Raw genomic sequence first — 25,239 nt, forward strand, 5'->3', positions numbered from 1 at the left:
ACCTGTAGCTGTCAGCTGTGGGCCACCAATCTTTTCTTTTCTCTCTCTCTCATCTTAACCTACAGTTTTAACCATTTTAACCTACAGCGTCTCACAGAGGAATGAGTCACAAGGTATATCCTCAGATCTTGTGCATAATGATAGCTAAATTACTAGAAATAATATCTCCCAGGTAAATATTTGAAATAATTCCTTGTTTCTTAAAAACAACAAATTCAATCCATTTTAACCTACAGCGTCTCACAGAGGAATGAGTCACAAGGTATATCCTCAGATCTTGTGCATAATGATAGCTAAATTACTAGAAATAATATCTCCCAGGTAAATATTTGAAATAATTCCTTGTTTCTTAAAAACAACAAAAATGGGAAACAGATTTAGTTGTCCATGTCTGGAAAACATTTATTCATGATTTGTTCAGTGAAAAAAAAAGATGAAAACTATATGTGTTCATAATTAATTGACTCAAATTTTATTTAAGAGTTTTAAATTATGTATGTGTAAAGAATAACAAAACTGTACCCAAATGTTAACAGTGGCTAACTTTGGGTGGCAAAACTTGGGGTAAGTTTCTTCATGAGTATTTTCAGCATTTTCCAATTTTGGCAATGGCTCTCTATTACTTTTATAGTAAAAATAACACAGTTTAAAGGATCCTATGTCCAAATGCAAGTGAAGGGGATCTATATAATATCACTTATTCTACTCTTCATATTGACATTTCTTTGGGGTGATAGCATATCCCCTTCTCTGCATCTTGTCTAATTTAAATGATAGACACAGTAAATGCAGATCATTTAAATTTCCATAGGGAAAGTTGTTGACCCCTACAAGTACCTTCCAGAAGATCCTAATTGTAAAGGAAAATTCTCTCTTTGGCTAAATTTACGTTGAGAGAACTTCGGGGAGATAATCCAATACCAGAAGGAGATATAAGAGAATAAGAAGTGGAGTAAATTTGAGAGGAAGGTACCTTATTATCAGACTCATGATATTCCAAACCCACTCACCCTTAAAGTTATCCTGCATTCTCCCAAAATATTCCCCTGAGGTTGGGTCAGCAAATCAGGTACCCAGGTACTGGGACCTAGAGGCTTTCTTCAGGCTCCAGGGTTGCTGCAGAGGCCATGAGCAGACTTAGCCTCCCTCTCATGGAGACCTCAGCACAGTGAGAGGCAGGAGGGGGAGAGACAGCAACTGTCAGGATCTGATGAGGGCACCCACTTGCTGGAGATGGAGGATGAGTTGAACAATTGAGCAAGAGCTGAATAGCTGGAGATTTTGAGCATAATCTCCCCCTCCCCAAATAAACCTATGTTCCCTGAGTAATAGGCTGACTAGAAGTGCCTGAAAGCCCCATCGAATCTCCCAGGTTCTGAAGATGTACGCCGCAGTCCCTCTACTGCTTAGTTTAAACTCTGGCTTCGTATGGATTCCTTTACAGCTTGCACGCTGGGGAGACTAAGGGAAGAAGAAAGACAATGCAAACCTGAGCTCAGTCCAAGCTCCAGCACCAAAACTATTTCATCTGTGAGGCGCCACACATCCTGGCTTCTTCATCCCTTTTCCTGGAAGTCATTTGTCTTCTTCTTGCCAGCCTTTAATGGGCATCAAGAACTTTACCGACCTTCCCTTCATTGCCCAGACTCATTCTCACCTTTATGGTGAAGAGTATCGCTTAGGGAGTGAGAGACAGCCAAGAAAATGATATGGGGGTTGCCAAGACAAATGTTCCAATTTTATCCAAAGCCATCCTATATACTTCCAACAGCTAGGGATAAATAAAAGGTATGTACAGGAGACTGTTGGGTTTAATGGATGGTAGCACCAGCCATAACCACATGGGGCAAGACCAACTTTCAAGGCATGAATTTGGCTTTGGTTCCTCACTGCTGAAGGGAACTGCAAGGCATGGGCAGTAGCCTTCTGGGGGCTCTTGATTGGTTCCCTTTCCCCTGAGGAGTATTGCTGGGTACTTTTTTTGTTTTAGTCTTGATAGCTTCCTCATCACATTCTACTCTGCCAACACCTAATGTACTTCTGCAGAGTTTAAGGTAAGGAGAGGAAATCCCAATATGGACACAATTCTATTTACAGAATAAAAATGTGATATTTCTCATATACCCCGATTGTGAAATGAAATTAACAATATAATGATTTAAAATGTAATTTCTTCATCAAAGCATAAGCCTATGGAAAGCTGGTCTTGTTCCTTTTGAATTTATTCCCCAGGAAGGCATATTCACTCATTTGGGATTTGTAGCTATCTTAGAACACCTGAGTCAGGTGAGAGCCCCGGGCTCTTCCTCAGTCTGAGCTCCCACGCTCAGAGGGAACAGTGGGGTTCAGACACTTCTCTCACAGGAAGAAGTCTCACTGTGCAGCTTGTTTAAAATGTGTGTCTTCAGGTCCAATGCTCAGAGACTCTGACTCAGTGGGTCTGGGTGGGGCCCAGGAATCTTCATTGTCAATGAACATCTCAGATAATTCTGAAACAGATGCCCAAACCCCACCACACTTTGAGATATAACGGCCCAGGGCCACCCTAATTTAGGAGAGAATATTAAGAAGACCCTATGGCTGGTGCTTAGTGATAGGTACCAGAATTTTGACTAAAATGTCACTGTAGCTAATCCTGATACCCTCTCTGCTGGATGGCCAGAGACCCTATTTGTAACAGTGCTGGGACCAAACAAGTAATATTTGGGATGAGTGGATGCTCTGAGTTCTTATATGTGGAAAGTAAGTGGATTTTAACTAAAGAAAGAGAACAACTGCTTGAAGAAGTGATGTAAGTATATAGATATTCAGGCATTATCCTCCCTTCCTTCAGAAGCACTCTGTAATTCCACAAATTTCCCATTATGAACTTCCTAAACAATTGTGAGACTTACAAATTTGATGTGTTTCCTTGCTTCCTATTTGGCAGCGCCTTATCTTAAAGTTTCCTCTTTCTGTTTTGGGATCTAAGAACTAACTAATGGGAATATCTTCAAAATGAGCCAACTGCGGTGAATTCCCAAAGCGGAAGAAACAAGTGCGGACAGCCTGGTGAATTGACAGAGCTTTTCCTGAGTGTAGCCAGACTGTTTGCCGACACTGGTTAACTGACTGAAAAAAATGTCCCTAGATTTTAGAAAAATCCCTTTGCTTGTTTTCCTTGGCCATAGTGCTGCCTGTTTTGTAACACAGAGATTTCCTAAAGGACTATTCTTAGCTTTGCTCTCAGTGCTTCATATCAGAAAAATTGGGGTCTGGTCAGTCTTTGATGACAAGAGATTACTGTTTCACACTAGTTAGTTCCATGACTTGGAGCAAGGTTTTTTTTGTCTCTTTAAGCCTCAGATTTCCCATCTGAGAACCAAAGGTGCTTGACTGAAGTCCTGGCTGCTATAATATATTATAACATAATGTATAAATATAGGAAAAGACACCAATTTAGGTCCAAATGTTCATTATTTTTCCTTGCTGTGACATCTTTAGGTAATAATCAATAATGATATCATATATAAAGTGTCTACTGGATACCAAGTGCTTTACATACATTACTCCATACAAATTTCACAAAATAAAAGCAGACATTATTCATTTCATTTCACAGAGGATGAAACACGAACCCAGAGAAGTTAAACAACATGCTGTGATTTTTTTGAGTTATTAAATGATCAACAGGGATTCAAATCCATGTTTGTGTTCTTCTAAAGACCATGTCCTTTGTGTTCATTCCATGCCTGCTCAGACAAAAACCCCAGCAGGAAATATACCTTAGTTTTTGCATGTAAAAAATGTTAAAGCAGCCTCTTTGACTTTCCATACCCATGGCTGGCCCTGTCAATTCAGTGTCATGTTGGGATCCTTTTAAAGTGGACCCTAAGACAAGGATGTGAATGAAAGTCATTTATTTGGGACATGATCCCAGGAAGCACAGTAGGTGAGTAAGGAAGTATGACAGGGAAAGCAAGGAACCTGGTAAAGGGTGTGCTAATAAGCAGGTTACCACTGTGGGAACAAGGCCTCAGCCAACCAGGGAGCTCTGGGAGATGTCTAAGATTTGCCCCAAGAAGGGGTGAAGGAATTCGGGTGGACCCACTAACTCCAATCTGTCATTGGCTGAGAGCTGAGTGGGGAGGATGTGGTTAATTCCTCTGCACTTTCAGAGGAATTGTCTGGATTCCTGAGGCCAGACAAAGCCCTCCACAAAGAATGGCAGGTGTTTACAGGTGGGAATGACATGAGCTGGCTTCTGTATGCAGTGTTGGGACAAGATGGGTTTGTTAGTTTCCTACTACTGCTGTAACAAATTACTACAAATTTGATGGCTAAAAACAACTCAAATTTATCATAGTTTCTGTAGGTCAGAAATATGGTGGATGGCTTCTTTACTCTGGGTTTCACATTGTCAAAATCAAAGTGTAAGCCATTTTGGCTCTTCTTGGGAGATCCTGGGAAGAACCTACTTCCAAGATCATTCAGCTGGTTGTCAGAATCCAGTTTTTTTGTGGTTGCTGGCTGCCAACCAGGAGTCACTCTCAGTGTCTGGGGCCTACATCTCTTGGCCTATGACCCTTTCTCTTTCCAAACTCAGCAATGGCTGAATCCCTCTCTCAAATCTCTCCAACTTCTTCTTCTGCCTCATTGCTCTTCTGTCAACCACTTCTGCATGGATTTGAAACAAGGGAGGACAGAAGGACCAGTATTCCCAAGGACATACTTTTTTGTTGAAAGTGCTTTAAAAAGGAAAATTGCTATTTTCATTTACATTTCATATTTCTATACATATTATTAGAGGTCAGCTATTTTTAAGGATCTCAGATGATCTAACCAGCCTTCAGTGTGTATCCTGTCCTACTTCTGACTCTACTTATGGTGTGACCATTTTTGCTATAATCTCAAAGGAGAAAAATAAAACTTATAAAAAAGGCAAAAACAACAACAAAATAATCTCATTCTGAGCATTCCAGTAACTTTTTTATGTTTATACTTAGCTGTACTATCAATAGTTGGTTTGTATAAAATGGTTAGCAAGGCCAAAGATAAAAGCTTTCTTTTTCTCTCTTTTTTGATCTGTGAACTTGCTGCTTATTTTTTGGCCTGTGTGATGTATATGTGAAACAATTTTGTCCAATAATAAACTGGAATTTTATTTTGCTGAGTCATCCTAAAAAAGAGAGATATGTAAGGACTGATTCACTATTTGGAGTCATTTTCCAATACATGATGTTTGCTATAACCTAGTTTTACTTACTGTCCATTAATTGCTGGTGTTCAAATTCTTACTGAAAAATTCGGGTAATTCTGGACATCATAGAGTATTTCATTTGTTGTTGCATCCCCAGCACCTGATTCAGCCTGGCTTTTAGTAAATGATCACAGATATTTGTTAAATTAACAAATGAATGAAGTCACTTGAAATCATGACTTTTGCATCCTAATCATGAATTTCAGAATAGTTGGCATCCTAAAAAGGAAGTGTTCTTTCTACTTCAATCTCATGCAATGTAAAGACAGAAAACCATATGGGAAAAGCCTCAATATCTCCTAGTACCAAACTGAATGCCAAATTTGAGAAGCTAAGTGAGAGGTTTGATGAACCTATCCATGTCCCTCTTCATGCTGAGAGCCTACCTATAGTCAAATCACAGAAAAGTAAGGAGCACTCCTTTAGGGGGATACTTCCACATGGAAAATAATGAGGCTCAATTATTATAAGTGGTTTTTATCTTTAAAGCCAGTAGGAGATTTTTCTCAATAAGAAATGATTCTGACCTATGCCATTCGCAAATCTTCTTTAAAATACCTTAAAATTCTAGGGTGCCTGGGTGGCTTAGTTGGTTAAGTGTCCAACTCTTGATCTGACCTCAGGTCTTGATATTAGGGTAGCAAATTCAAGCCCATTTTGTGCGCCACACTGGACATGGAGCCTACTTAAAAAAAAATCTTAAAATTTTACTAGAATATGTGGAACTTCCCTACCTAGTTCTGGGAAGTTATAGCCTTCATGTCAAAACTGGACAATGCCAGAACAAAGGTAGGAAACCAATCTCTTTTATGATGAGAACGTCTAGAGAGAATAGTCCTCTGGACTCCTCCCACACCAAGTCAGCACCCTGGCACTGACTCTGTGTGTGTATAACTATGCCTTATCCACAGACAAGGGCCATCTATCTATGATGTAGCAATCAGGACAGTCAGCTGCATCCACTTCACCTTGTTTGCCAGTGTTACAGGGGGGCAAGGTAATGTTTTTGGGGAAGCAGAGTATCCAGGGTGAATAAATGATAAACCGGACAATGAGAAGCTTGCACGAATTGTCCAGAAAGAGGACTGCGGAAGAAGATTTGGGGCTAACTTCCAAAATAGAATTTTCTTGCTCTCTGGATGTTGGCTTCCTTGACCTTTGATGGTTAGAGGTTCCTTTCCTTGTTCAACAATGTTGATTTTGGAGAGAAAACAGAGCTCAAAAACCCACAGGTCATCCCCTGAGGAATGTTACTGGAATACAAAGGGCAGTTTCACAAAACCAGCAAGGACTCATCTCTGCTTCTAGTAGATAGGAAGAGAGGAAGAGATGAACAATACCTTTTTAAGAAGCTCAGTTTTATCGCTTGATCTTACAAAAAGATGCCTCCAGTCAGTCTAGCTAAAGGTAATCAGCATGGGAGCGTCTTTATGATTCCACCAAGTGGAATGTTTCCCTTAATTAAGAGAGCCTCCCCTGACTTGGGAAAATGAAATACTTTCTCTGATGTGAGTGTCGGACAGCCATAATTCCCATTGACCAAAAACTTAGGAAAATTAAGGCAATTATCTGAAGTGATCAGAAATGAGTCATTTTCCTCCCTTGAAATATTCAGAAAATTGAAGCAAAAGTACATTCTTTCGGGTTTTCTTTATCTAATAGATAATTGATGACAGTCTTCACTTTGCTGGATTACTGGGAAGTAGCATGAAATAGAAGAAAAATCTGCTCATTGTAGTTATGAAGGTCAGCAAAACAAACAAACATTTTGGCTAATGCCACAAACTGGTTGTGTGATCTTCAGTGAAGTATTAAATCTCTCTGGAGTTCAGATTCATCATCTGTAAAACAATATGGTATCTGTCAAATGTGAATTCTTTCTACATTGTAACACTGTGGGTTTTTTTATAAAGAAAGTAAAAAAAAGGAAATAATATGAATAAAACACTTGGCTATGGATAGTCACTCAATAAATAGTGCCATGTAAAATAGTGCTAGAAATGTACATTTTATTTTATTGTGGGGGGTGGGGGGCAGAGGGAGAGGGAGAGAAAGAATCTCATGACCCTGAGATCACTACCTGAGCTGAAATCAAGAGTCAGATGGCTTAACCATCTGTGTCATCCAGGTGCCCTAGAAATGCTAATTTTAGAATTAGCTATTCAGAGATGGCTGAGCTGTCTATGCTAGATGGCAACTGAGAATTTGCCTGGCCTTTATACCAGGACTAAATAATTGTTAGCAAATGCCTGAATCCTAAATTAGACTCTATCCACCTGGGCAGGTGGAAAATTTCCAGGCTAGTGTTCTGTAGCCCTTTCCTTGAGAAACAGATCCTGGATTGAATGAAGGAAAAGAAATAGGAAAGACTGCCCATGATAAAGCAATACAGTTCTCTGGAAAATTTGGAGAGGATGGACTGAACCCCGGAAGATGAAGTAGAAAAGATACTCCACCTTCCTATGAAGTGGGTACCAAGGTCTACCAGAGTTCCCAGTTGTATATAATGCCACCCACAGCAGTAGCTTACAAAATATGTTCCATAGAACACTACTTTCCACTGACGTGAAAAAAATATCAGAGGCAAATAAGTTTGGAAACTCTACATAATACAGCTCCCTTCTTGAAGAGTCTCAAAGAGCCTGTTAAAAGCTCTGAGAACTTCTTCAGTATAGTGGATATGTGTTCTTAATTCAATAGGTTCCCAATCTACTTGATTATGGATTCTTTTTTCCCTACAACACCATTCTCTGATGTACCGCTAACAGTATGAAAAACTATCCACAAGGTTATTCATTATAGCCATAATTTTAGTAGCAGAACATTGGGAACAACCTAAATTAAAATGCACAGCATTTATCCTTTCTCCATAATCTGTGTATACATAATTAAAACTCATAGAGCCCTAGAGAGAATGACTCAGCACTAGCTAGGGGACAGTCTACCAATGTATACTTGCCTTTCTTGTGTGCTTTGTAAAACATGCAAATTCCAGTCTTTGCAAAATTATAAATTACCAAATGTTGTGTCCATTCAACACTCAAGTCTGCAAATAAATTGTCTTAGTAAGCGAAGGGCCCGCTGTATAGATAAGTGTTTCTGTAAACATTGGTTCTTCTTTAATGAAAATTGTCTTGTTGATAAAAAAAAAAAAGGAAAACATTTTGTACAAGAATAAAATTCTCCAGCCTACTACCTACATAAGCAGAAATATAAGATGTTTTCCTATCATTTTTTCCCATCTATTTTACAACCTTTGACGTTGACTTGGACACTCATTTTCCCTTTTGTACATAGTCATGTAAAAAAAGTTCAAGGTAGGAGAAACTTGTTTTGAGATTTGTTTTGCTGAGTAATTGATCCTAGAAGAAATTTGGCTTTGCTTTTGCAAAGTTCAGCATAATAGTGTGCGAATTTTTCAGAGATAATCATTTTTAAAACTGTTTTTATTTGGTTAAATGTTCTAAGACTATGAAGCAGAGCCTTCTTGCCTTAGACCAGACTAGTTACAAATAAGCAGATTCTCTCAAAATATAAATATAAAAATTCCAAGGCAAATAGGATACACTCCTCCATTTGTGCTATTTCTGGAGATTTAAGAGAACCATAGAAAGTCTCAACAAAGCAAAAAAAAAATTATAAAAATTATGGAAGGTGAAAGGAAGGAGAATCAGGACCAGATGAGATCAAATTATTTGAAGAGGGGGGTCTTTTCAAAAGTTTGACAGCACACTTATAGTGAGACTGAGGGGAAATGTCACTTGAATGTTCCTGGTGTGGATGGTACCACTGTTATAGAGAGGAATTTGGGTGGGGCACGTGGGTGGCTCAGTGGTTGAGTGTCTACCTTCCGCTCAGGTCATGATCACAGGATCCTGAGATTGAGTTCCGCATCAGGTTCCCTGTAAGGAGTCTGCTTCTCCCTCTATCAATGTCTCTGCCTCTCTCGGTGTGTCTCTCATGAATAAATAAATTAAAAATCCTTTTTTTTTTTAAAAAAAAAAAAAGAGGAGTTTGGAAATATGTAGCAAAATTACAGGTGCACTTTTTCTTTATTTTTAATACATTTTTTAAAGATCTTATTTATTTATTCATGAGAATACACAGAGAGGAGAGAGAAGAGAGGCAGAGACACAGACAGAGGGAGAAGCCGACTCCATGCAGGTAGCCTGATGTGGGATTCGATTCCGGATCTCCAGGATCACACCCTGGGCTGAAGGCGGCGCTAACCGGGCACTAAACTGCTGAGGCACCCGGGCTGTCTGCGCTTATTCTTTAACCAAACAATCCCATTTCTAGGAATTTGGGGTGAAGATATACTCCAAAAGTATAAAAGTATATATGCACAAGTTTATATACTACAGTATAATTTTAAAGCAAAATATTGGGAATATTCTAAATGGACAAAATAGGAAAAATAATGAATGACAATAATACATCTTTACAATGGAGTGCTGTTCAATTATGTTGTTAATTTTAAAAACTCAAAGTGCCAAAAGGTGTATGGTATGCCAGCTTTAGTATAGAAAATGGGAAATAGGGCAGCCCGGGTGGCGCAGCGGTTTAGCACCGCCTGAAGCCTGGGGTGTGATCCTGGGGTCCTGGGATCGAGTCCCACGTTAGGCTTCCTGCATGGAGCCTGCTTCTCCCTCTGCCTGTGTCTCTGCCTCTCTCTCGCTCTCAATAAATAAATAAATAAATAAATAAATAAATAAATAAATCTATCTTTGAAAAAAAAGAAAATGGGAAATAAGATATTTATGTATGCATCTGCTTATTTGCAATAATAAGCACAAAAAGTTCAAGTCAGAAACTCATAATATTGGTTATCTCTTGGCATTAGTGGGGACAGGATGGAAGAGAATGAGGCTTCTTTGAGTATGTATCTACATATGGTTTTGACTGGGAAACCCATATTCATGTTTATACATTAAAAAATAAACCAACATAAACTCAGAGAAGAAAAAAAAAGAACCAATTCAAATACCAGTGGAACATAGTGCTCTGACTGTCCATACTTACTGGATATATTCTAAGGACAAAAAGAATTGTAAAAACATCTTGGACTTTGGCTTGTAGGATTTTATTAGTAGTAACATTGATGCCTAATTCTGAAACTACTTTTTGAGTATTACAGGGTTGAATAAGTGAATAAATATATTGATGTTATGAGGAACTAAAATTATCACTGTGGGAAAAGAAAAATATAAATGTAGATTTAACAAATGAGAGAGACCTTGTGATGAGATATCCTTATAAAATCATGGTTTTTAAAAAAATACATCTCCTACCTTTATCCACTGACAGGGCCTACACTCAGTAATATCCTAGTGGAAATAAGTGCATCTATTGCCAAAAATGTGATTTCTAAGTACCTTTCTCCAAATGGTACAAGGTTTCCTTAGGGAAATAACTGAATCCAGGTCTGGAACAGGTAAAGTACAAGGTGAGCCTGGAATTTCTTGCTGTGCCAGAAATAAGCAAGTGTGCAAAAACTTAGGGGAACATGTCAAAAGGACACATGAGACAGCTGGAAGTAATAAGTCTCACGGGCCTGAATTGGGACAACTTGAGCATTAAAAAGAATATGAGGGGTGCCTGGGTGGCTCAGCAGTTGAGCGTCTGCCTTTGGCCCAGGGCGTGATCCTGGAGTCCCAGGATTGAGTCCCACACCGGGCTCCCTGCATGGAGCCTGCTTCTCCCTCTGCCTATGTCTCTGCCTCTCTCTCTCTCAGTGTCTTTCATGAATAAATAAATAAAATCTTAAAAAAAAGAATATGAGATAAATAGATTATAATACTTTGAATAAAAAAGAATCCATGGCCCATGGAGGAAAAAGGGAGGGGAAGCTCTTACTTATTGAAGAATATCAAATAACAAATAGAGAAGTAATGACAGAACTGGAGAAAAATTGTTTTGCAAATGACATTTGTAATAATCATTTTAAAGACATCTGAATGCATATATAAAACTGTTGTTTTGTAAAAAAATATAGATAATACCACATGCAAAGTTTTTAAAATGATAAACCTTATTATATCTGTTGGTAGATAAGGTCGACCACATGTGAACCTGTTGACGACAAGCAGACATTTTTGTGCCTCTTTATGTGATATAGTAAGAAGTATACACCATTATGTATGAAGTATTCTTGACTAAATAAATGAACCTGAATCTAGAACAAGCCTCTAAATCTAACCATCAGTTTATAGAAAATACTATCCCATATCCATTAAAATGATAAAACTTGGTAAATCTGATCTCAGCAAGCTTGGTGAAGATATGGAACATTGGAAACTCTGACACCCTAGTGGTAGAGTGCAAACTGGCTGAAATGATTTGAATTTGACAGTACTTAAATAATGGAGAAAATCACCTTCTTTCAGGCAAGAATACACTAATGGATGTATTGTCATTGAGTAAAGATAATTGGGAAATGAGGTATTCATACAGTCTCAAGATATCACCCTATGGTATCAATAAATTGATAACTTATTAATTACCAATGAGAAGAGGTGCCTTTACAATGGAGAAATCTGACAGATACCACCTTATTTTAGTGTTCAACTGAACATCACCAACAATAAATCAAATTGAATTATGTGTTTCCTAAAATGATGCACTGGAAAGAATACAAAAACATCATCAATGTCATATTTTTTCCTTTTGAGCAAGCCACCTAAGGGGAAGACCAAATTTGTTAGCTACTTTCTGGGGTTGTTGATTTTAATTTCAGGATGTGAGATTCCTTATTTTCTTGGCAGGTCAGTAATTCATTTAAGAAGATAGTTTTCATCTCTTATTCAGTATGTTGGTTGTTTGAATTTGGAGGTTCATCATATGGCCAGAAATGGAAAATGGCATGGTTTTTTTGAAAACGTCTAACTCTATACTTCTTTGTGTGTATCATGCAGATTCATACAGGCCTTTTGCCTAGTAATGTGATAAGGGCTATAAAAATGTTTATACCCTTTAGTTCAATAAGAAGACTCTTGAGAATTTATTCTAAGGAAATAATATAATAGTAACAAATGCTATTAGCATAAAACATAACAATTTGATTTGGGCAACCAAATACTGGAAAGAACCTAAATGTCCATTAGGGAAATCATTTAGTGTGCAACCACTAAAATGTTTATTATGAAGACTGTGCTAACGTGGAAGATAATTCTGATGCTAAATTCTAAAAGCGGAACATAAAATTTGTGCACATGCCAATGGCAACTTCTAGCAAAATACGTGCACATAAGAATAAGATGATACACAAAAGGTAGTTGCTAGAATGAGGAATTATGGTTGATTTTGTTTTCATTTTTTTCTTTAATACTTGGTGCACTATTTTAATTTTAAAATGCAAAAGAATTCTTCACTTCAAGGGAAAAAGAGATGGGTTTGATTATTCTATTCTTCCTGGAGTCCTGGCAGTTGCTTCATGTGTAAAATGAGGACTTTAATTCCAGTTTTGATGACATGATATTAAAGAATCTAACTCGGTAACCGTCACATGGAAAATAGTCAATAAATGGTTATCAACCTTTTTTTTCCCTCATACTTAATCACAGTAAGACAAGGGGTGAAGAGGGATCAAAGCCCCCTGAGAGGTCCAGCATGGATGTGGTAGCACCAGCCCCCAAGAGAGAGGATCTTAGGAAAGATGACAGTTCCAGAGCAGACAGCTACGTGAGAATTCAGGAGCCAATGCTTCCATCAAAGAGCTATTTTGCTGATTCCTTTTCAGGAACTGAAAATGAACTTTGCTTACCCTTTCATGAATGGAGGCAGAGGAAAGGCATGCTCCTAGCTGTTTGTGCTGCTTAATCTGACTTCGGTCTTTCTTGGCCATACAATGGAAAGTAGATCTGTATTTAAGTTCCTGTTCTGCCATTTACAATGTGACCCAGCAAGACCATTGTGTTCTCTCAACCCCAGTTTCTTTGCTTGTAAAATGGGAATATTAATTCATACCCCACTTGCCTTTTAAGGGTTTGTAAGTTCTAAAATGCAAACACAGGAAAATTGCTATTCTCATTATGTTAGTAAAGTTATTCTGAGAGATGATTGGACAATTGTTGACTTAACCTCACTGGCATGTTCCAGGTTTATCTCGAAAAAGGACTTCCATCCTTTTTTTTTCATCTCCATCCCCTACCACCACGCCCTGAGGAAATGCTAAACTTCACACGGTTAAAAATAAATCTTGCATAGTGTCTGACATCCACATGTTCACACCATATATTGGAAAACTATTATATTTGTATTTTCTGCATATAAATTTTGTAGATATTATTAAGGAGATAGAGGACTACACATGTTTTAGTAAATATTTCATGTTTCACAGCATGTCCCAGACAATAGACAGCTCCCAGTGTTTTATGGCTACTAACCACACTGAGATGTGGATGAATGGGGAAGTCAAATTAGAGCTCTTACAAGTCTCAGTGAGGATAGGTACATGATCCAAATGAAGAGATAAGAGTTAGTTAAGTGTAAAAATTGTGACAATATGTTCTGGAAGAAATGTTGTCAATAGCTATCAAAATTCTACCTATTGACCCAGAAATATCCACGTAGATAACCATATAAAAAGTTGTTCATTGCAGTATTATTTGTAATAACAAAAAGAAAAAAATTGTGACAACATACATAAAATGTAAAGTTGGGAGAGTAAAAAATAAGTTCTTTTAGAATGTCTTCAAACTTAAGTGGCTATCAAACTAATACAAACTGCTATATATTTAGGATGTCATTTGTGAACCTTATGGTAACCATAAACCTCAAACCTATAATAGATACACCAAAAATAAAGAGAGTGGAAGCCAAGCATAACACTACAGAAAGTTGTCAATGACAAGGAAAGAGAATAAAAGAAAGGAACAGAGCAATTAGCATAGTGGTTGGTATGAGAAAAAAAGGCTCAATAAAAGCTTGGAATGAACTAATAAATCCATTAAGAATAGGAATAGCAGCTCTCATAGAGAGAACTATGAGCCAAATATTTGACATCATCCTGAAAGTAGAAGATTTAGTATAGGCAGAAAGTATGCACTTAGAATATAGAAAATGTGAGTTATGGCCAGTAAGAGAAACCTCATCTTTGTCTTATCTTACCAACCACATTGTCAATTCCACATGTTTCTGACGGTTTTATTTCTTTTTTCCTTTTTTTCAGTTATATTCAATATTTCTGTTCTTCAGATTGAATAGTTCTAATTTAACTAACGCAAGTTCAAGAACTCTATTCTTTTTTCTCTAATCTGCTGCTAAGTCTATTCAGTGAATTTTTAATTTTAGATATTATATATTTTTGTTCTAGAATTTCCCCATGGATTTTTTTATAGTTTCCATTTCTCTGTGAAGATTTCCTATTTCTTCATTAATTAGGATCATATTTTCCCATTGATTTCCCAAATAATTTTTGAGCATGATTATAATAGCTGCTCTGAAATCATTGTTTCAAATTTCAACACCTGCATTATCTTGGGCTCAGTCTTTTTTAAATTGCCTTTTTTTAAAGTATGGGTCATATTTTCTTGTTCATCTATATGCATAATAATTTTTGGTTGCCACCTGAGCATTTTGAACTGCTTATTGTGGAGACTCTGGATTCTCTAAAGAGTATGAATTTTTTCCACCAGGCAGGTAACTTGATTGAATTCAAACTCTGAGCTCTAGCCTCTCAATAATGGACAGCAGTTGCAATCTTTGTTCAATTCTTTAACCATTAATCATATGTTTGACATCTGCCATGCATATATACAGTTCATGGGTAGGCTAAAGATTTGGACACATTATATACAGAATTTGGGGCTCCCGTTTCTAGATGTGTCATTTTGTGGATTGCCTCCTTCCAGTTCTTATGACTGGTCTGAGTTCTGCCCTTTGGGTTCTTCAGGCTAATAAGATTTTGGATTTTCTATCTAAATTTTAGCTTGATGAAGCTTCTGCACAGCAAAAGAAACAGTCAACAAAACTAAAAGACAACCTACAGAATGGGAGAAGATATTTGTAAATGACGTATCAGATAAAGGACTAGTATCCAAGATCTATAAAGAACTTATTAAACTCAACAGCAAAGAAACAAACAATCCAATCATGAAATGGGCAAAAGACATGAACAGAAATCTCACAGAGGAAGACATAGACATGGCCAACAAGTACATGAGAAAATGCTCCGCATCACAGCCATCAGGGAAATACAAATCAAAACCACAATGAGGATGTGGAGAAAGGGTAACCCTCTTGCACTGTTGGTGGGAATGTGAACTGGTGGAGCCACTCCGGAAAACTGTGTGGAGGTTCCCCAAAGAGTTAAAAATAGATCTGCCCTACGACCCAGCAATTGCACTGCTAGGGATTTACCCCAAAGATACAGATGCAGTGAAATGCTGGGACACCTGCACCCCGATGTTTCTAGCAGCAATGTCCACAATAGCCAAACTGTGGAAGGAGCCTCGGTGTCCATCGAAAGATGAATGGATAAAGAAGATGTGGTCTATATACACAATGGAATATTACTCAGCCATTAGAAACGACAAATACCCACCATTTGCTTCGATGTGGTTGGAACTGGAGGGTATTATGCTGAGGGAAGTAAGTCAATTGGAGAAGGACAAACATATGGTCTCATTCATTTGGGGAATATAAAAAATAGTGAAAGGGAATAAAGGGGAAAGGAGAAAAAATGAGTGGGAAATATCAGAAAGGGAGACAGAACATGAGACTCCTAACTCTGGGAAATGAATAAGGGGTGGTGGAAAGAGAGGTGGGTGGGGGGTGGGGGTGACTGGGTGACCGGCACTGACGGGGGCACTTGATAGGATGAGCACTGAGTGTTATGCTATATGTTGGCAAATTGAACTCCAATAAAAAAAAAAGAACTATGAAAAAATTTTAGCTTGCTCTGAGTGTAAAAAAAAAATCTAGAAAAAAAGGGAAATTTTTTCATCTCTGCGTTATTCCCTTCTTCAAGTGTAGACATTCCTCTGATGCCTGCCTACTTTAGGTTACTCTCCAGAGTTCAGAATTTATGGTTATTTTCTATGGGAGAGTTAGTCTGATAGGAACTACTGCTCCATAACTAGAAGCTAGAAGCTTCTAAATATACCTGGTTTCTGAATGGTATTTTTCTTTGGAAAGGACTTTCAGCTACTTCCTGTGTACTTCCTTATTTCCCATTTTTCTCAGTCATATTCTTTTTATTTCCTTACTTCCTAAGTCAGATATTTCTCTTTTTGTAGATTTATTGACATTATCAAGTGTCCCCTATATGGTTAAATATAATTTCCCTTGTGGTAGTTAGAAAAAGGAAAAATATTACTGCTTATTAGTGAACAATGGTATAGTATAAGAAAAAAGTGCTGATCTTTGTAGCCAGATAATTTGGGTTAGGATCTCAGATTGTCACATATTAGCTGAATGGCCTTGAGAAATTAATGTAATTAGTTTAATCTTTACAAATAACAGGCTTCTAATTTGCAGAATAAAAATAATAATGCCTAGTTCATTGGATTGCTGTGAAGAGATAACTAACATAGCCTAACCTGTTGCCTGGCACAGAATAGGTACTCCAAAAATAGTAGCAATTTTAAAAACAGTGGCATTTTTCAAAACAGACTTTATATTTGGAGAAGTTTTAGGTTCACAGCAAAATTAAGCAAAAAGTAGAGTACTCATATAACCCTTTTCCTTCCTCCTACCTGGCCTCCCCCATTATCCATGTTCCCCACCAGAGTGACATACCTGTCACTATTAATGGATCTACTACAGTGATACATCATTACCATCCAAAGCGCACAGTTTACACTAGGGCTCACTCTTGATGTTGTACATTCTATGAGTTCAGACAAATTTATAATGATATGTACCCACCACTGTAGTTCCATACAAAATAGCTTCACTGCCCTAAAAATCCTATGTGCTCCACCTATTTATCACTCCCTCCTCTCAATTCCTGACACCCACTGTCTTCATAGTTTTGACTTTTACAGAATGTCATATAGTTGGAATCCTAGAGTATGCAACTTTTTCAGATGGTCTTGTTCATTTAATAATATGCACTTACATTATCTTCATGTTTTCATGGCTTGATATCTAATTTCTTTTTAACACTGAGTAATAGCATTGTATTTATGTAATAAATAAATACATAATAGCATTGTATTTATGTAATAAATAAATAAATAATAAATAACCTGTATGACAGTTTATTTATCCATTTACCTAGTGACAGACATCTTGTTTATTTCCAAGTTTGGCAATTATGAATAAAGCTGCTGTAAACACCCATGTGCAGGTTTTCATGTGGACATAAGTTTTCAATTTGTGTAGAAGTGTGATTGTTGGATTGTATGGTAAGGGTGTATTTGGTTTTTAAGAAACTGCTTTCCTGGGATGCCTGGATGGTTCAGTGGTTGAGTGTCTGCCTTTGGCTCAGGGCATGATCCTGGAGTTCCGGGATCGAGTCCCACACAGGGCTCCTGTGAGGAGTCTGCTTCTCCCTTTCCCTATGTCTCTGCCTTCTCTCTGTGTCTCTTATGAATAAATAAATAAAATCTTAAAAAAAAGAAAAGAAAAGAAACCGCCTTCCAAACTACTCTCCAAAGTGGCTATACCATTTGCGTTCCTACCAACAATGAATGAGAGTTCCTATGTAATGACAGTACTGTCTTTTGTTAAGAATCCATCAATTAATGAGATACTCTGGCCACAGCTGGTGTTTTTAACGATTATCCTTTTCTCTCCCATCCCCTCCACCACCTCCGCCTCTGACATGCACAAGAAGGAAAGGAACTTTTCCTGTGTAATTAGCTCACACTGGTTTTATCCTCTTCAATCTGCCAGTGAGCTGAAGCATGACTTTTGGTTTAATTAAATGAATTTTGCTCTGCACTGGTGTCAAACTGCTTGTAGTGCCATGTCTCCTGACCTGCACTATAAGCTCTCATAGAGCAAAACCTATATGTATGCATGCTAGCTTGACACCATGGCACACATCGAAGTTTTTATGTATTGTTACATGAATTGATTCTTTCTGAATTAAAGATAACTTCCACAGTAGTACTTCCACATCATTAATTCCTCATTTCACACTCAGGCCCTAATCTATGAAAAGTGAATTGGATCAGGCTGAGAATTAGATCGCCATTCACTGCTAAGGTTGTCTGAGAGTCTTCTATGTCATCAGTTCCTTCCCAGTCCTCTTCTTTTTTGTGGACAATGTGAGTGTGGCTCAAGAGAAAATTCAGTAGGTAACTTTTCTCAATGCACAACTTCTCTATTACCTCTTGTAGTTCACAAGTGAAATAGGACAGAGCATCCAGTGCCTTGCAAATTGTCTTATATATAGTAGGCACTAAATAAATGTCTGTTGAATAAATCAGTAACAAATCCTTACCTGTAGAAAATATAGTAGGTGGAGTTATGGACTCTCCCCTCCCAAAATGCTCAAACTCTAATCCCTGAATCTTATATACTACATTACATGGCAAGAGGGACTTTGCTGACATGATTAAGGGTAGAGACCCTGAGACTATGAGATTTCCTAGGTTACCCATGTGAGCCTGCACTAATCATGTGAGACTTAAAAGCAAAAAACATTTCCTTCCTAGGTTGTAAAGAGATGAGATAGAGGAAAAAGAAGAGATTTGAAGTGTGAAAGTGAGTATACCCACTACTGCTGGCTTTGAAGTTAGAGGAAGGAGGTCTCAAGCCAAGGAATGTGGATATATTTGAGAAATTGGGAAAAGTGCTCAGCTGACAACAATCAAGAAAGCAGGGACCTCAATCCTAAGAACTGTTTTCAGCCAACAACTCAAATAAGCAAGGAAACGGATCTCCCCCTCAAGCCTGCAGAGAGGAATGCAGCCCTGCGACACCTTGATTTTAGCCAGGTGAGAGACCTGTGTCAGACTTCTGACCTACAGAACAGTAAGATAATAAATTTGTGTGATAAACTGCTAAATTTGTGGTAACTTATTACTTCAACAATGGAAAGCTAGTATAAGAAGAATTCATTGTGAGCTTTTTCCTGAAAATTTTGCAGATATCTGCGCCTATGCTGGACAAGCTTCTCAGATGATTAGCTGGCTCTTTGGCAAACTATTATGTCCAGATCTCCAGCCTCACTTTCTTAGGCTCACTTTATATCCAGTATATCCATAGGAAAATCAATGCTGGATCCTGAGTAGCTAGGAAGATAAATGGGATTGGAAATGAGTTATGCTTCAAGCAGGAGAACAAGTGGTAGGAAACTGGCTTCTCTCACGTGACTTGGGCTGCAGTCACAGTGCCTGATGGAATCTGGTCATAATGAAGGATATAACAGTAATAATGGCTTTATCTTCCAAGGTCTCCAATGTCCCATAGCACTAGTTGGACAAAACTGGTTGGAAATGAGCTTAAATGGGGGATTTCCTGAACATATTCCCTATTGTTACAAAGCTGAGTTGGCTTCCTCATCTACAATTATGCCAAGTAGTCACACTACACAGTCTCTAGGGAGATTATATTAGTGATTTCTTTCAACATAAGCAACTTCTTAATAGATATTTATACTAGGAGCAAAAGAGTCAATGGCTTTTCCACTAGGAGTAAATTGGCTATCCAACTAGAAAGGAAGATTGGTAAAGGGTGATCTCCAGGAAGCCACGAAGTGGATTGCCACCTGACTGTGTTGTGTACTTCCTTATTTTACTTCTCAGCAGACTTTATTCCAGAATATCAGTTTGATTTGTATTAACTCACGCCCCTTAGGTTTGATCCGAGGAGAATTTGTTCCATGGACAAGGAAGATCTAGTTTGGGGTCTGGAGTCATGTGATTGACTCCAGTTAAGTGTAGCTAGTGAGTGGCAGTGAGTGATGACGCTCAAATTGTATTTAATGCCTGAAGTGCTGAGCAGGAACAAGTATGTTCTGGCCCATTTCACAAAGCACTTGAAAATTTCCTTTAGAAATCCTAAACATAGACACTTAGTAACTATTATGTCAGCAAAGCATAATTATTATTAACTAAACTCCTAGGTAAGTATTTTAATTACTATTTTACAAATTATTATAATTGACAGTGATCCAAGCCAGCAGACTATGCTATACATGATTGATTGTCCACACTGCTAAAATAAGTTATTTTACAAATGCAATGGAATCCATGTGTAGTTTCTACCCAAACCTGAGGCTACAGCTCTGCCAAAAATAGGTCTGTGTTTTCCAATCTGCTACCATATGGAAGAATTTGAGTTTACTTGGCAATTTAGACCTACTTATAGAAGACCAGCTAGGTTTTTTTTCACTTCTCTTTGCTTTAAGCATAATATAACTAACAACTGTAAAATACCTGCTCTTAACTTGACAAAAATTCCTCAAGTTAGGACATTCTTATGTGAGGACAGATAGTCATTTCTGTGGATGATGGTCTGTTTTCCCCCATCTGTTTGAGAGACAGAAGATAAAATGGACCAACCCAAGTGATGAATTTAGCACAGATATAGGTGTGAGAGAGGAATGTACATTGCTCTCCATGTTTGGTTTGGGTAATAAAGGGTTATGTTAATCCACATAGAAAATACAGTATTACTGTTATGTAGGGGGAAATGATGAGCTCAAGTTTTAACAAGCTGAGTTCAAGAATGTGACACATCTAGGTCAATTTACTTAATAGGCAATTGGAAGCAAAGTTCTGGACCTTAGGAGAGAAGTATAACCAAAAGCTGGTAGGACAATTGTACAGATATTCTGGAAAATAGTTTGGCAGTTTCCTACACTAAACATGTACTAACCATGCAACCCAGCAATTGAGCTTTGAACACTTATTCTAGAGAAATGGAAAAAAAAATATCTGTTGACACAAAAATTTGTATATGAATGTTTGTAGAAACTTCATTCATAAAAAACTGGAAATAGCCCAAATGTCCTTTAGTAGGTAAATGGTTAAACAAATGTGGTACATTCATTCAATGGAATGCTACTTATAAATAAAAAGAAATGTAGTTATGAGCTACAATTTGATTGATACATGCAATAATATGGATGATCTCAAGGGGATTGATGCTGAGCAAAATAAAAAAGCAGTTCTGAATAGTACATACTGTGTGATTTTACTTATGTAACATTTTTAAATAATAAAATAATAAAAATAGAGATGAAATAGTAGTTGCCTCTGATTCAGGTTGGAGAGTGGGATATAACTATTAAGCAGTAGCAAAAGACAGCCATGCAGTTGAAGAGTTCTGTATCTTAGCTGTGGTGGTGGTTACATGAATCTACTCATGTGACAAAACTGCACAACTTTACACACATATAAAGCTGGTGAAATCTGATAAAGCTGTGTATTTTACCAATGTCAATATCTATCTTTTAAAATTGAACTATAGTTATACAAAATTAGTTGACTTAAAGGAAACTACCTTCAAGAATGTGGATGAACCAATCCACATCAACTGAAAGGTCTTAAGAGCAAAAACTGTTGTTTCTCAGGAAGGAAGAAATTCTGCTTCAAGAGTGTGACATCAGGTTCTGCCTGAGTTTCTAGTCCATTAGAATATATCTGTTACACTGCAAAGAAGGAAGAAAGGAAGGAAGGAAGGAAGGAAGGAAGGAAGGAAGGAAGGAAGGAAGGCAGGCCCTAATCTTATGGATTTAAGGTCTTGATTTAGAATTGATGAAGGACATTGAGACTTGATGCATATAAAAAATATAGGGAGAGAAGTCACAAAGGCCACCAGGAATTCAAGCACACACTTACTCTGAAGAAAAGGACTTGTGGATCATCTCTTCCCTTACCTGTTGTATCACCACCATTGGCTGTCATCCTTCTCCTCTAAATATGCCTTTCCAAGTCACTTGCCAAATCTAAACACTCCCTTCACACCTCATGGGAGACTCCAAACTAGTTTCTCTGTTTCCATTTCCTCCTGTGTCCAAAACATTCTGCATTCCATGACAAGATACACTTTCCTTAAATTGAATTTGCAGTATATTATTTGTACAACTAAAGATTTTTAATGTTTTCCCATTATCTATATAAATAAAGCTCTGACTCCTTAGCCTGGGCATCAAAGCTCTCTCCCCCATCAGAACTCAATCTGACGGTATTGGATTAATTCCACTCCAGTAGTTGGCCATTCACTGGCCCTCTGCCTCTTGCCTAAGCCTTCTCTGCCACTGATTGTTTCTGGAGTGGTATCCTCTCTCTACTCAACTGTATCCAGTTATTCAACTGTTACTCAGCTTGTTACTTGACTGTATTCAACCTCCAATGCCATGTTCTTGTCCACCCCCTATAAAGCAGCCCACTCTGGCCCACAGTGATTTTTACCTATTCTGCACTTCAGGACACTCTTCTGACTCTGTAATTCACATTTATTCACAGATGATCTTGTGATATTCCATGTTGACTTATTTACTTTTAATTTTCACTTGATAATCCAACCATTCAACAAATATTTGTTAAATGCCAAACAGAATAAAATGATTGTGTTTAAGTATATTACAGTCAGTTTGAGATTTTATTTTCTAATCGACAAGTAGAAAAACAATTATAATGTACTAAGTATTGTGATAGAAGAAGTATTAGTGCACAGGATAGTGGAAACTTAATCCAGTCTGGAAGTCCAGGAAAAACAAGTTGCAAGATCACAGTAAACATGTATATACGATGATACTTGTTTTTTTCTGCCTCAGTTGTCTGCCTGAAGAAAGAAATAACTTTTACAAATGGCAAATTCCCATTCTCAAGTTCAAGGATACTGCCCAGTTAAAATTAATCAGATGTCTGACTTTGGCTTAGAAATATGTTTCTGAAATTTGGTGATTAGAGACCGATTCCCCAATCTGATACATAGGAAACATGCAGCAAAGAGCTGAGGGGTCCATGCACAATAGGGTAATGAACCAAAAGCCGTTGGTTTGCACAGGAAATGCCTTGATTAACTGAACCTTTAAATTTTTTTTTACATATTAGTCACTAGGACTATTTTCTGATTGCTATGGCAATAGGCTATTTAAAATACGTGTTCAGGGTGCCTAGCTGGCTCAGTTAATAGAGCATGCAACCCTTGAGCTCAGGGTCATGAGCTCAAGCCAGATACTGGGCGTAGAGCGTACTCAAAAATAAATAAATAAATAAATAAATAAATAAATAAATAAATAAAACAGGATTTCGTTAGAAATTGTCACACCATTGTCTCAGTCAAAGCCACCAGGATTTGTCTTGTTATTGACATTTATGGAAACACTCAATTCCAGGAAGACAAAGAGACCTCTGAACTTTCTAAATGTGGCCTCCAAGCTTTCTGGTCTGAATGGGAACAGTTTGGCAAGATCATCAACAATGACTGCAGAGCAAATGGAGTCCAAGCTAAGACCTAAAAGGTAAGCAGAAATTAGTCAGGCAAAGATGGATACAGAACAGGAAGAGCATCCAAGGACAGAGACAATATATGCAGAGTGGTAAGTAGTGACAATGCAATCAAAGACATGAAGCATTCAGAGGGGCTCTGGGTAGTGAAAGATAAGCCTAGACAGATAAGGGGGGCACCTGGATGGTTCAGTTGGTTGGGCATCTACCTTTGGCTCAGGTCCTGATTCCAAGGTCCTGAGATTGAGCCCTGCATTGGGCTCCCTGCTCAGTGAGGAGTCTGCTTCCCTCTGCCTTTGTTCCTGCTTGTGTGCTCAATCTCTCTCTCATAACTAACTAAATAAAATCTTTTTTAAAAGCCTAGACAGATAAGGAAGCAGTGAGCAGCTTGTAAGCCCTGGGTAAAAAGTGCCTGGACATTATCCTCCACGCAGTGGGCAACAGCTAAGAATTGTTTCACTCATTCATTCAACAAACATAGATTGAGTGTTCTATGAGCAAGGCTCCATTCTAAGCAATAAGGAGTGAATAAGCTAAAGTTCCAGACCTCACAGACCTGACATTCCAGAGAGGGAAGGTAGATAGTAAATGAGTAAACATATAATTGAACAAGGTGATTTCAGACAATTATGTCTCTTGTGAAGAAAATACAGGTTATGGACACTGACAAGGCAAAAGCAGAATGTCTACTTAAGTTGGAATGGTTAGAAAAGGTCTCTTAGAGAAGGTAAGCACATTTGAGCTCAGATATGAAGAATACCAAGAAGCTAGGTGTGCAAATATGTGGGCACAGAAGTTTAGAGTGAATAACTAAGTACAAATCTCCTAAGGTAGTAGTACTAGTGGCCTGTTCCAGCAACAAAAAGAATGACAGTGTGCCTGTAGTGTATGTAGTGAGCAAAGAGAGAAAAAAGGGGATATGCTGAAGTTGGAACTATGAACATGATAATCTAAACCCTCAGAGAGCATAAGTAAATTTATACAAATTTATCATGGATCATATTCCAATAGCATTTGAGAACCATTAGAAGTTTTCAACTAGGGTGGGAGGTTTGATTTCTATTTTTAAAAGGTAATTATGTAGAATCAATTATGAAATGGCAGGAATAAAATTAGTTAGGGACCATTTCAGTATCCCAGACCAGGACTGGATTAGGATTGTAGTAGTGGAAATAAATAAAAATGGCACATATTTGAGATCTTTTTTGGAGGCAAAGCTAATGCAATTTGTTTATGAATCATGTGTGGGAGTAGGGAAAGGGGGAAAGTAACAATGATTCCTATATCTGTGCCTGAGCAACCAAATGAATGGGTGCTATGAATCGAGATAAGATTGAGAAGAAAAATTAAAATCACAAGCTTCATTTTGCCAAATTTATCATGAGAGTTATTTTAGACATGTAAATGAAGATTTTGAGAAGGTGCTTGCATATGAGCAGAGCTCAGTAGAAAGAAAAGGCCAAAGAAAATAATTTGAGAGCTATTAGCTCATGCATGATATTTAAAGTTGTGAGAGTAGATGAGATACTCAGAGTAGTGAAGATGAAGAGGTAACAAAGGCTTAAGGGTTCTCGGTGCATTTAGACAGTTATCAGAGCAATATGAACTGACAAAGGAGGCAGTGAGATGGGAGAAAAACCAGGAGGA

General features: G+C 37.7%; 1 long non-coding RNA gene across 1 annotated transcript; it reads right to left on the minus strand.

Annotated features, from left to right (window-relative positions):
- Positions 1 to 6,870: 6,870 nt before the first annotated feature.
- On the minus strand, positions 6,871 to 24,056 carry LOC140634724 (uncharacterized). Its single transcript, XR_012032114.1, has 2 exons — positions 23,802 to 24,056; positions 6,871 to 7,080 (listed from the first exon to the last, which is right to left on the minus strand). It is a non-coding gene; the product is annotated as an uncharacterized lncRNA (long non-coding RNA).
- Positions 24,057 to 25,239: the final 1,183 nt, after the last annotated feature.

This window comes from Canis lupus, chromosome 6 (assembly GCF_048164855.1).
Source record: "Canis lupus baileyi chromosome 6, mCanLup2.hap1, whole genome shotgun sequence".
Classification (NCBI taxonomy): domain Eukaryota; kingdom Metazoa; phylum Chordata; class Mammalia; order Carnivora; family Canidae; genus Canis; species Canis lupus.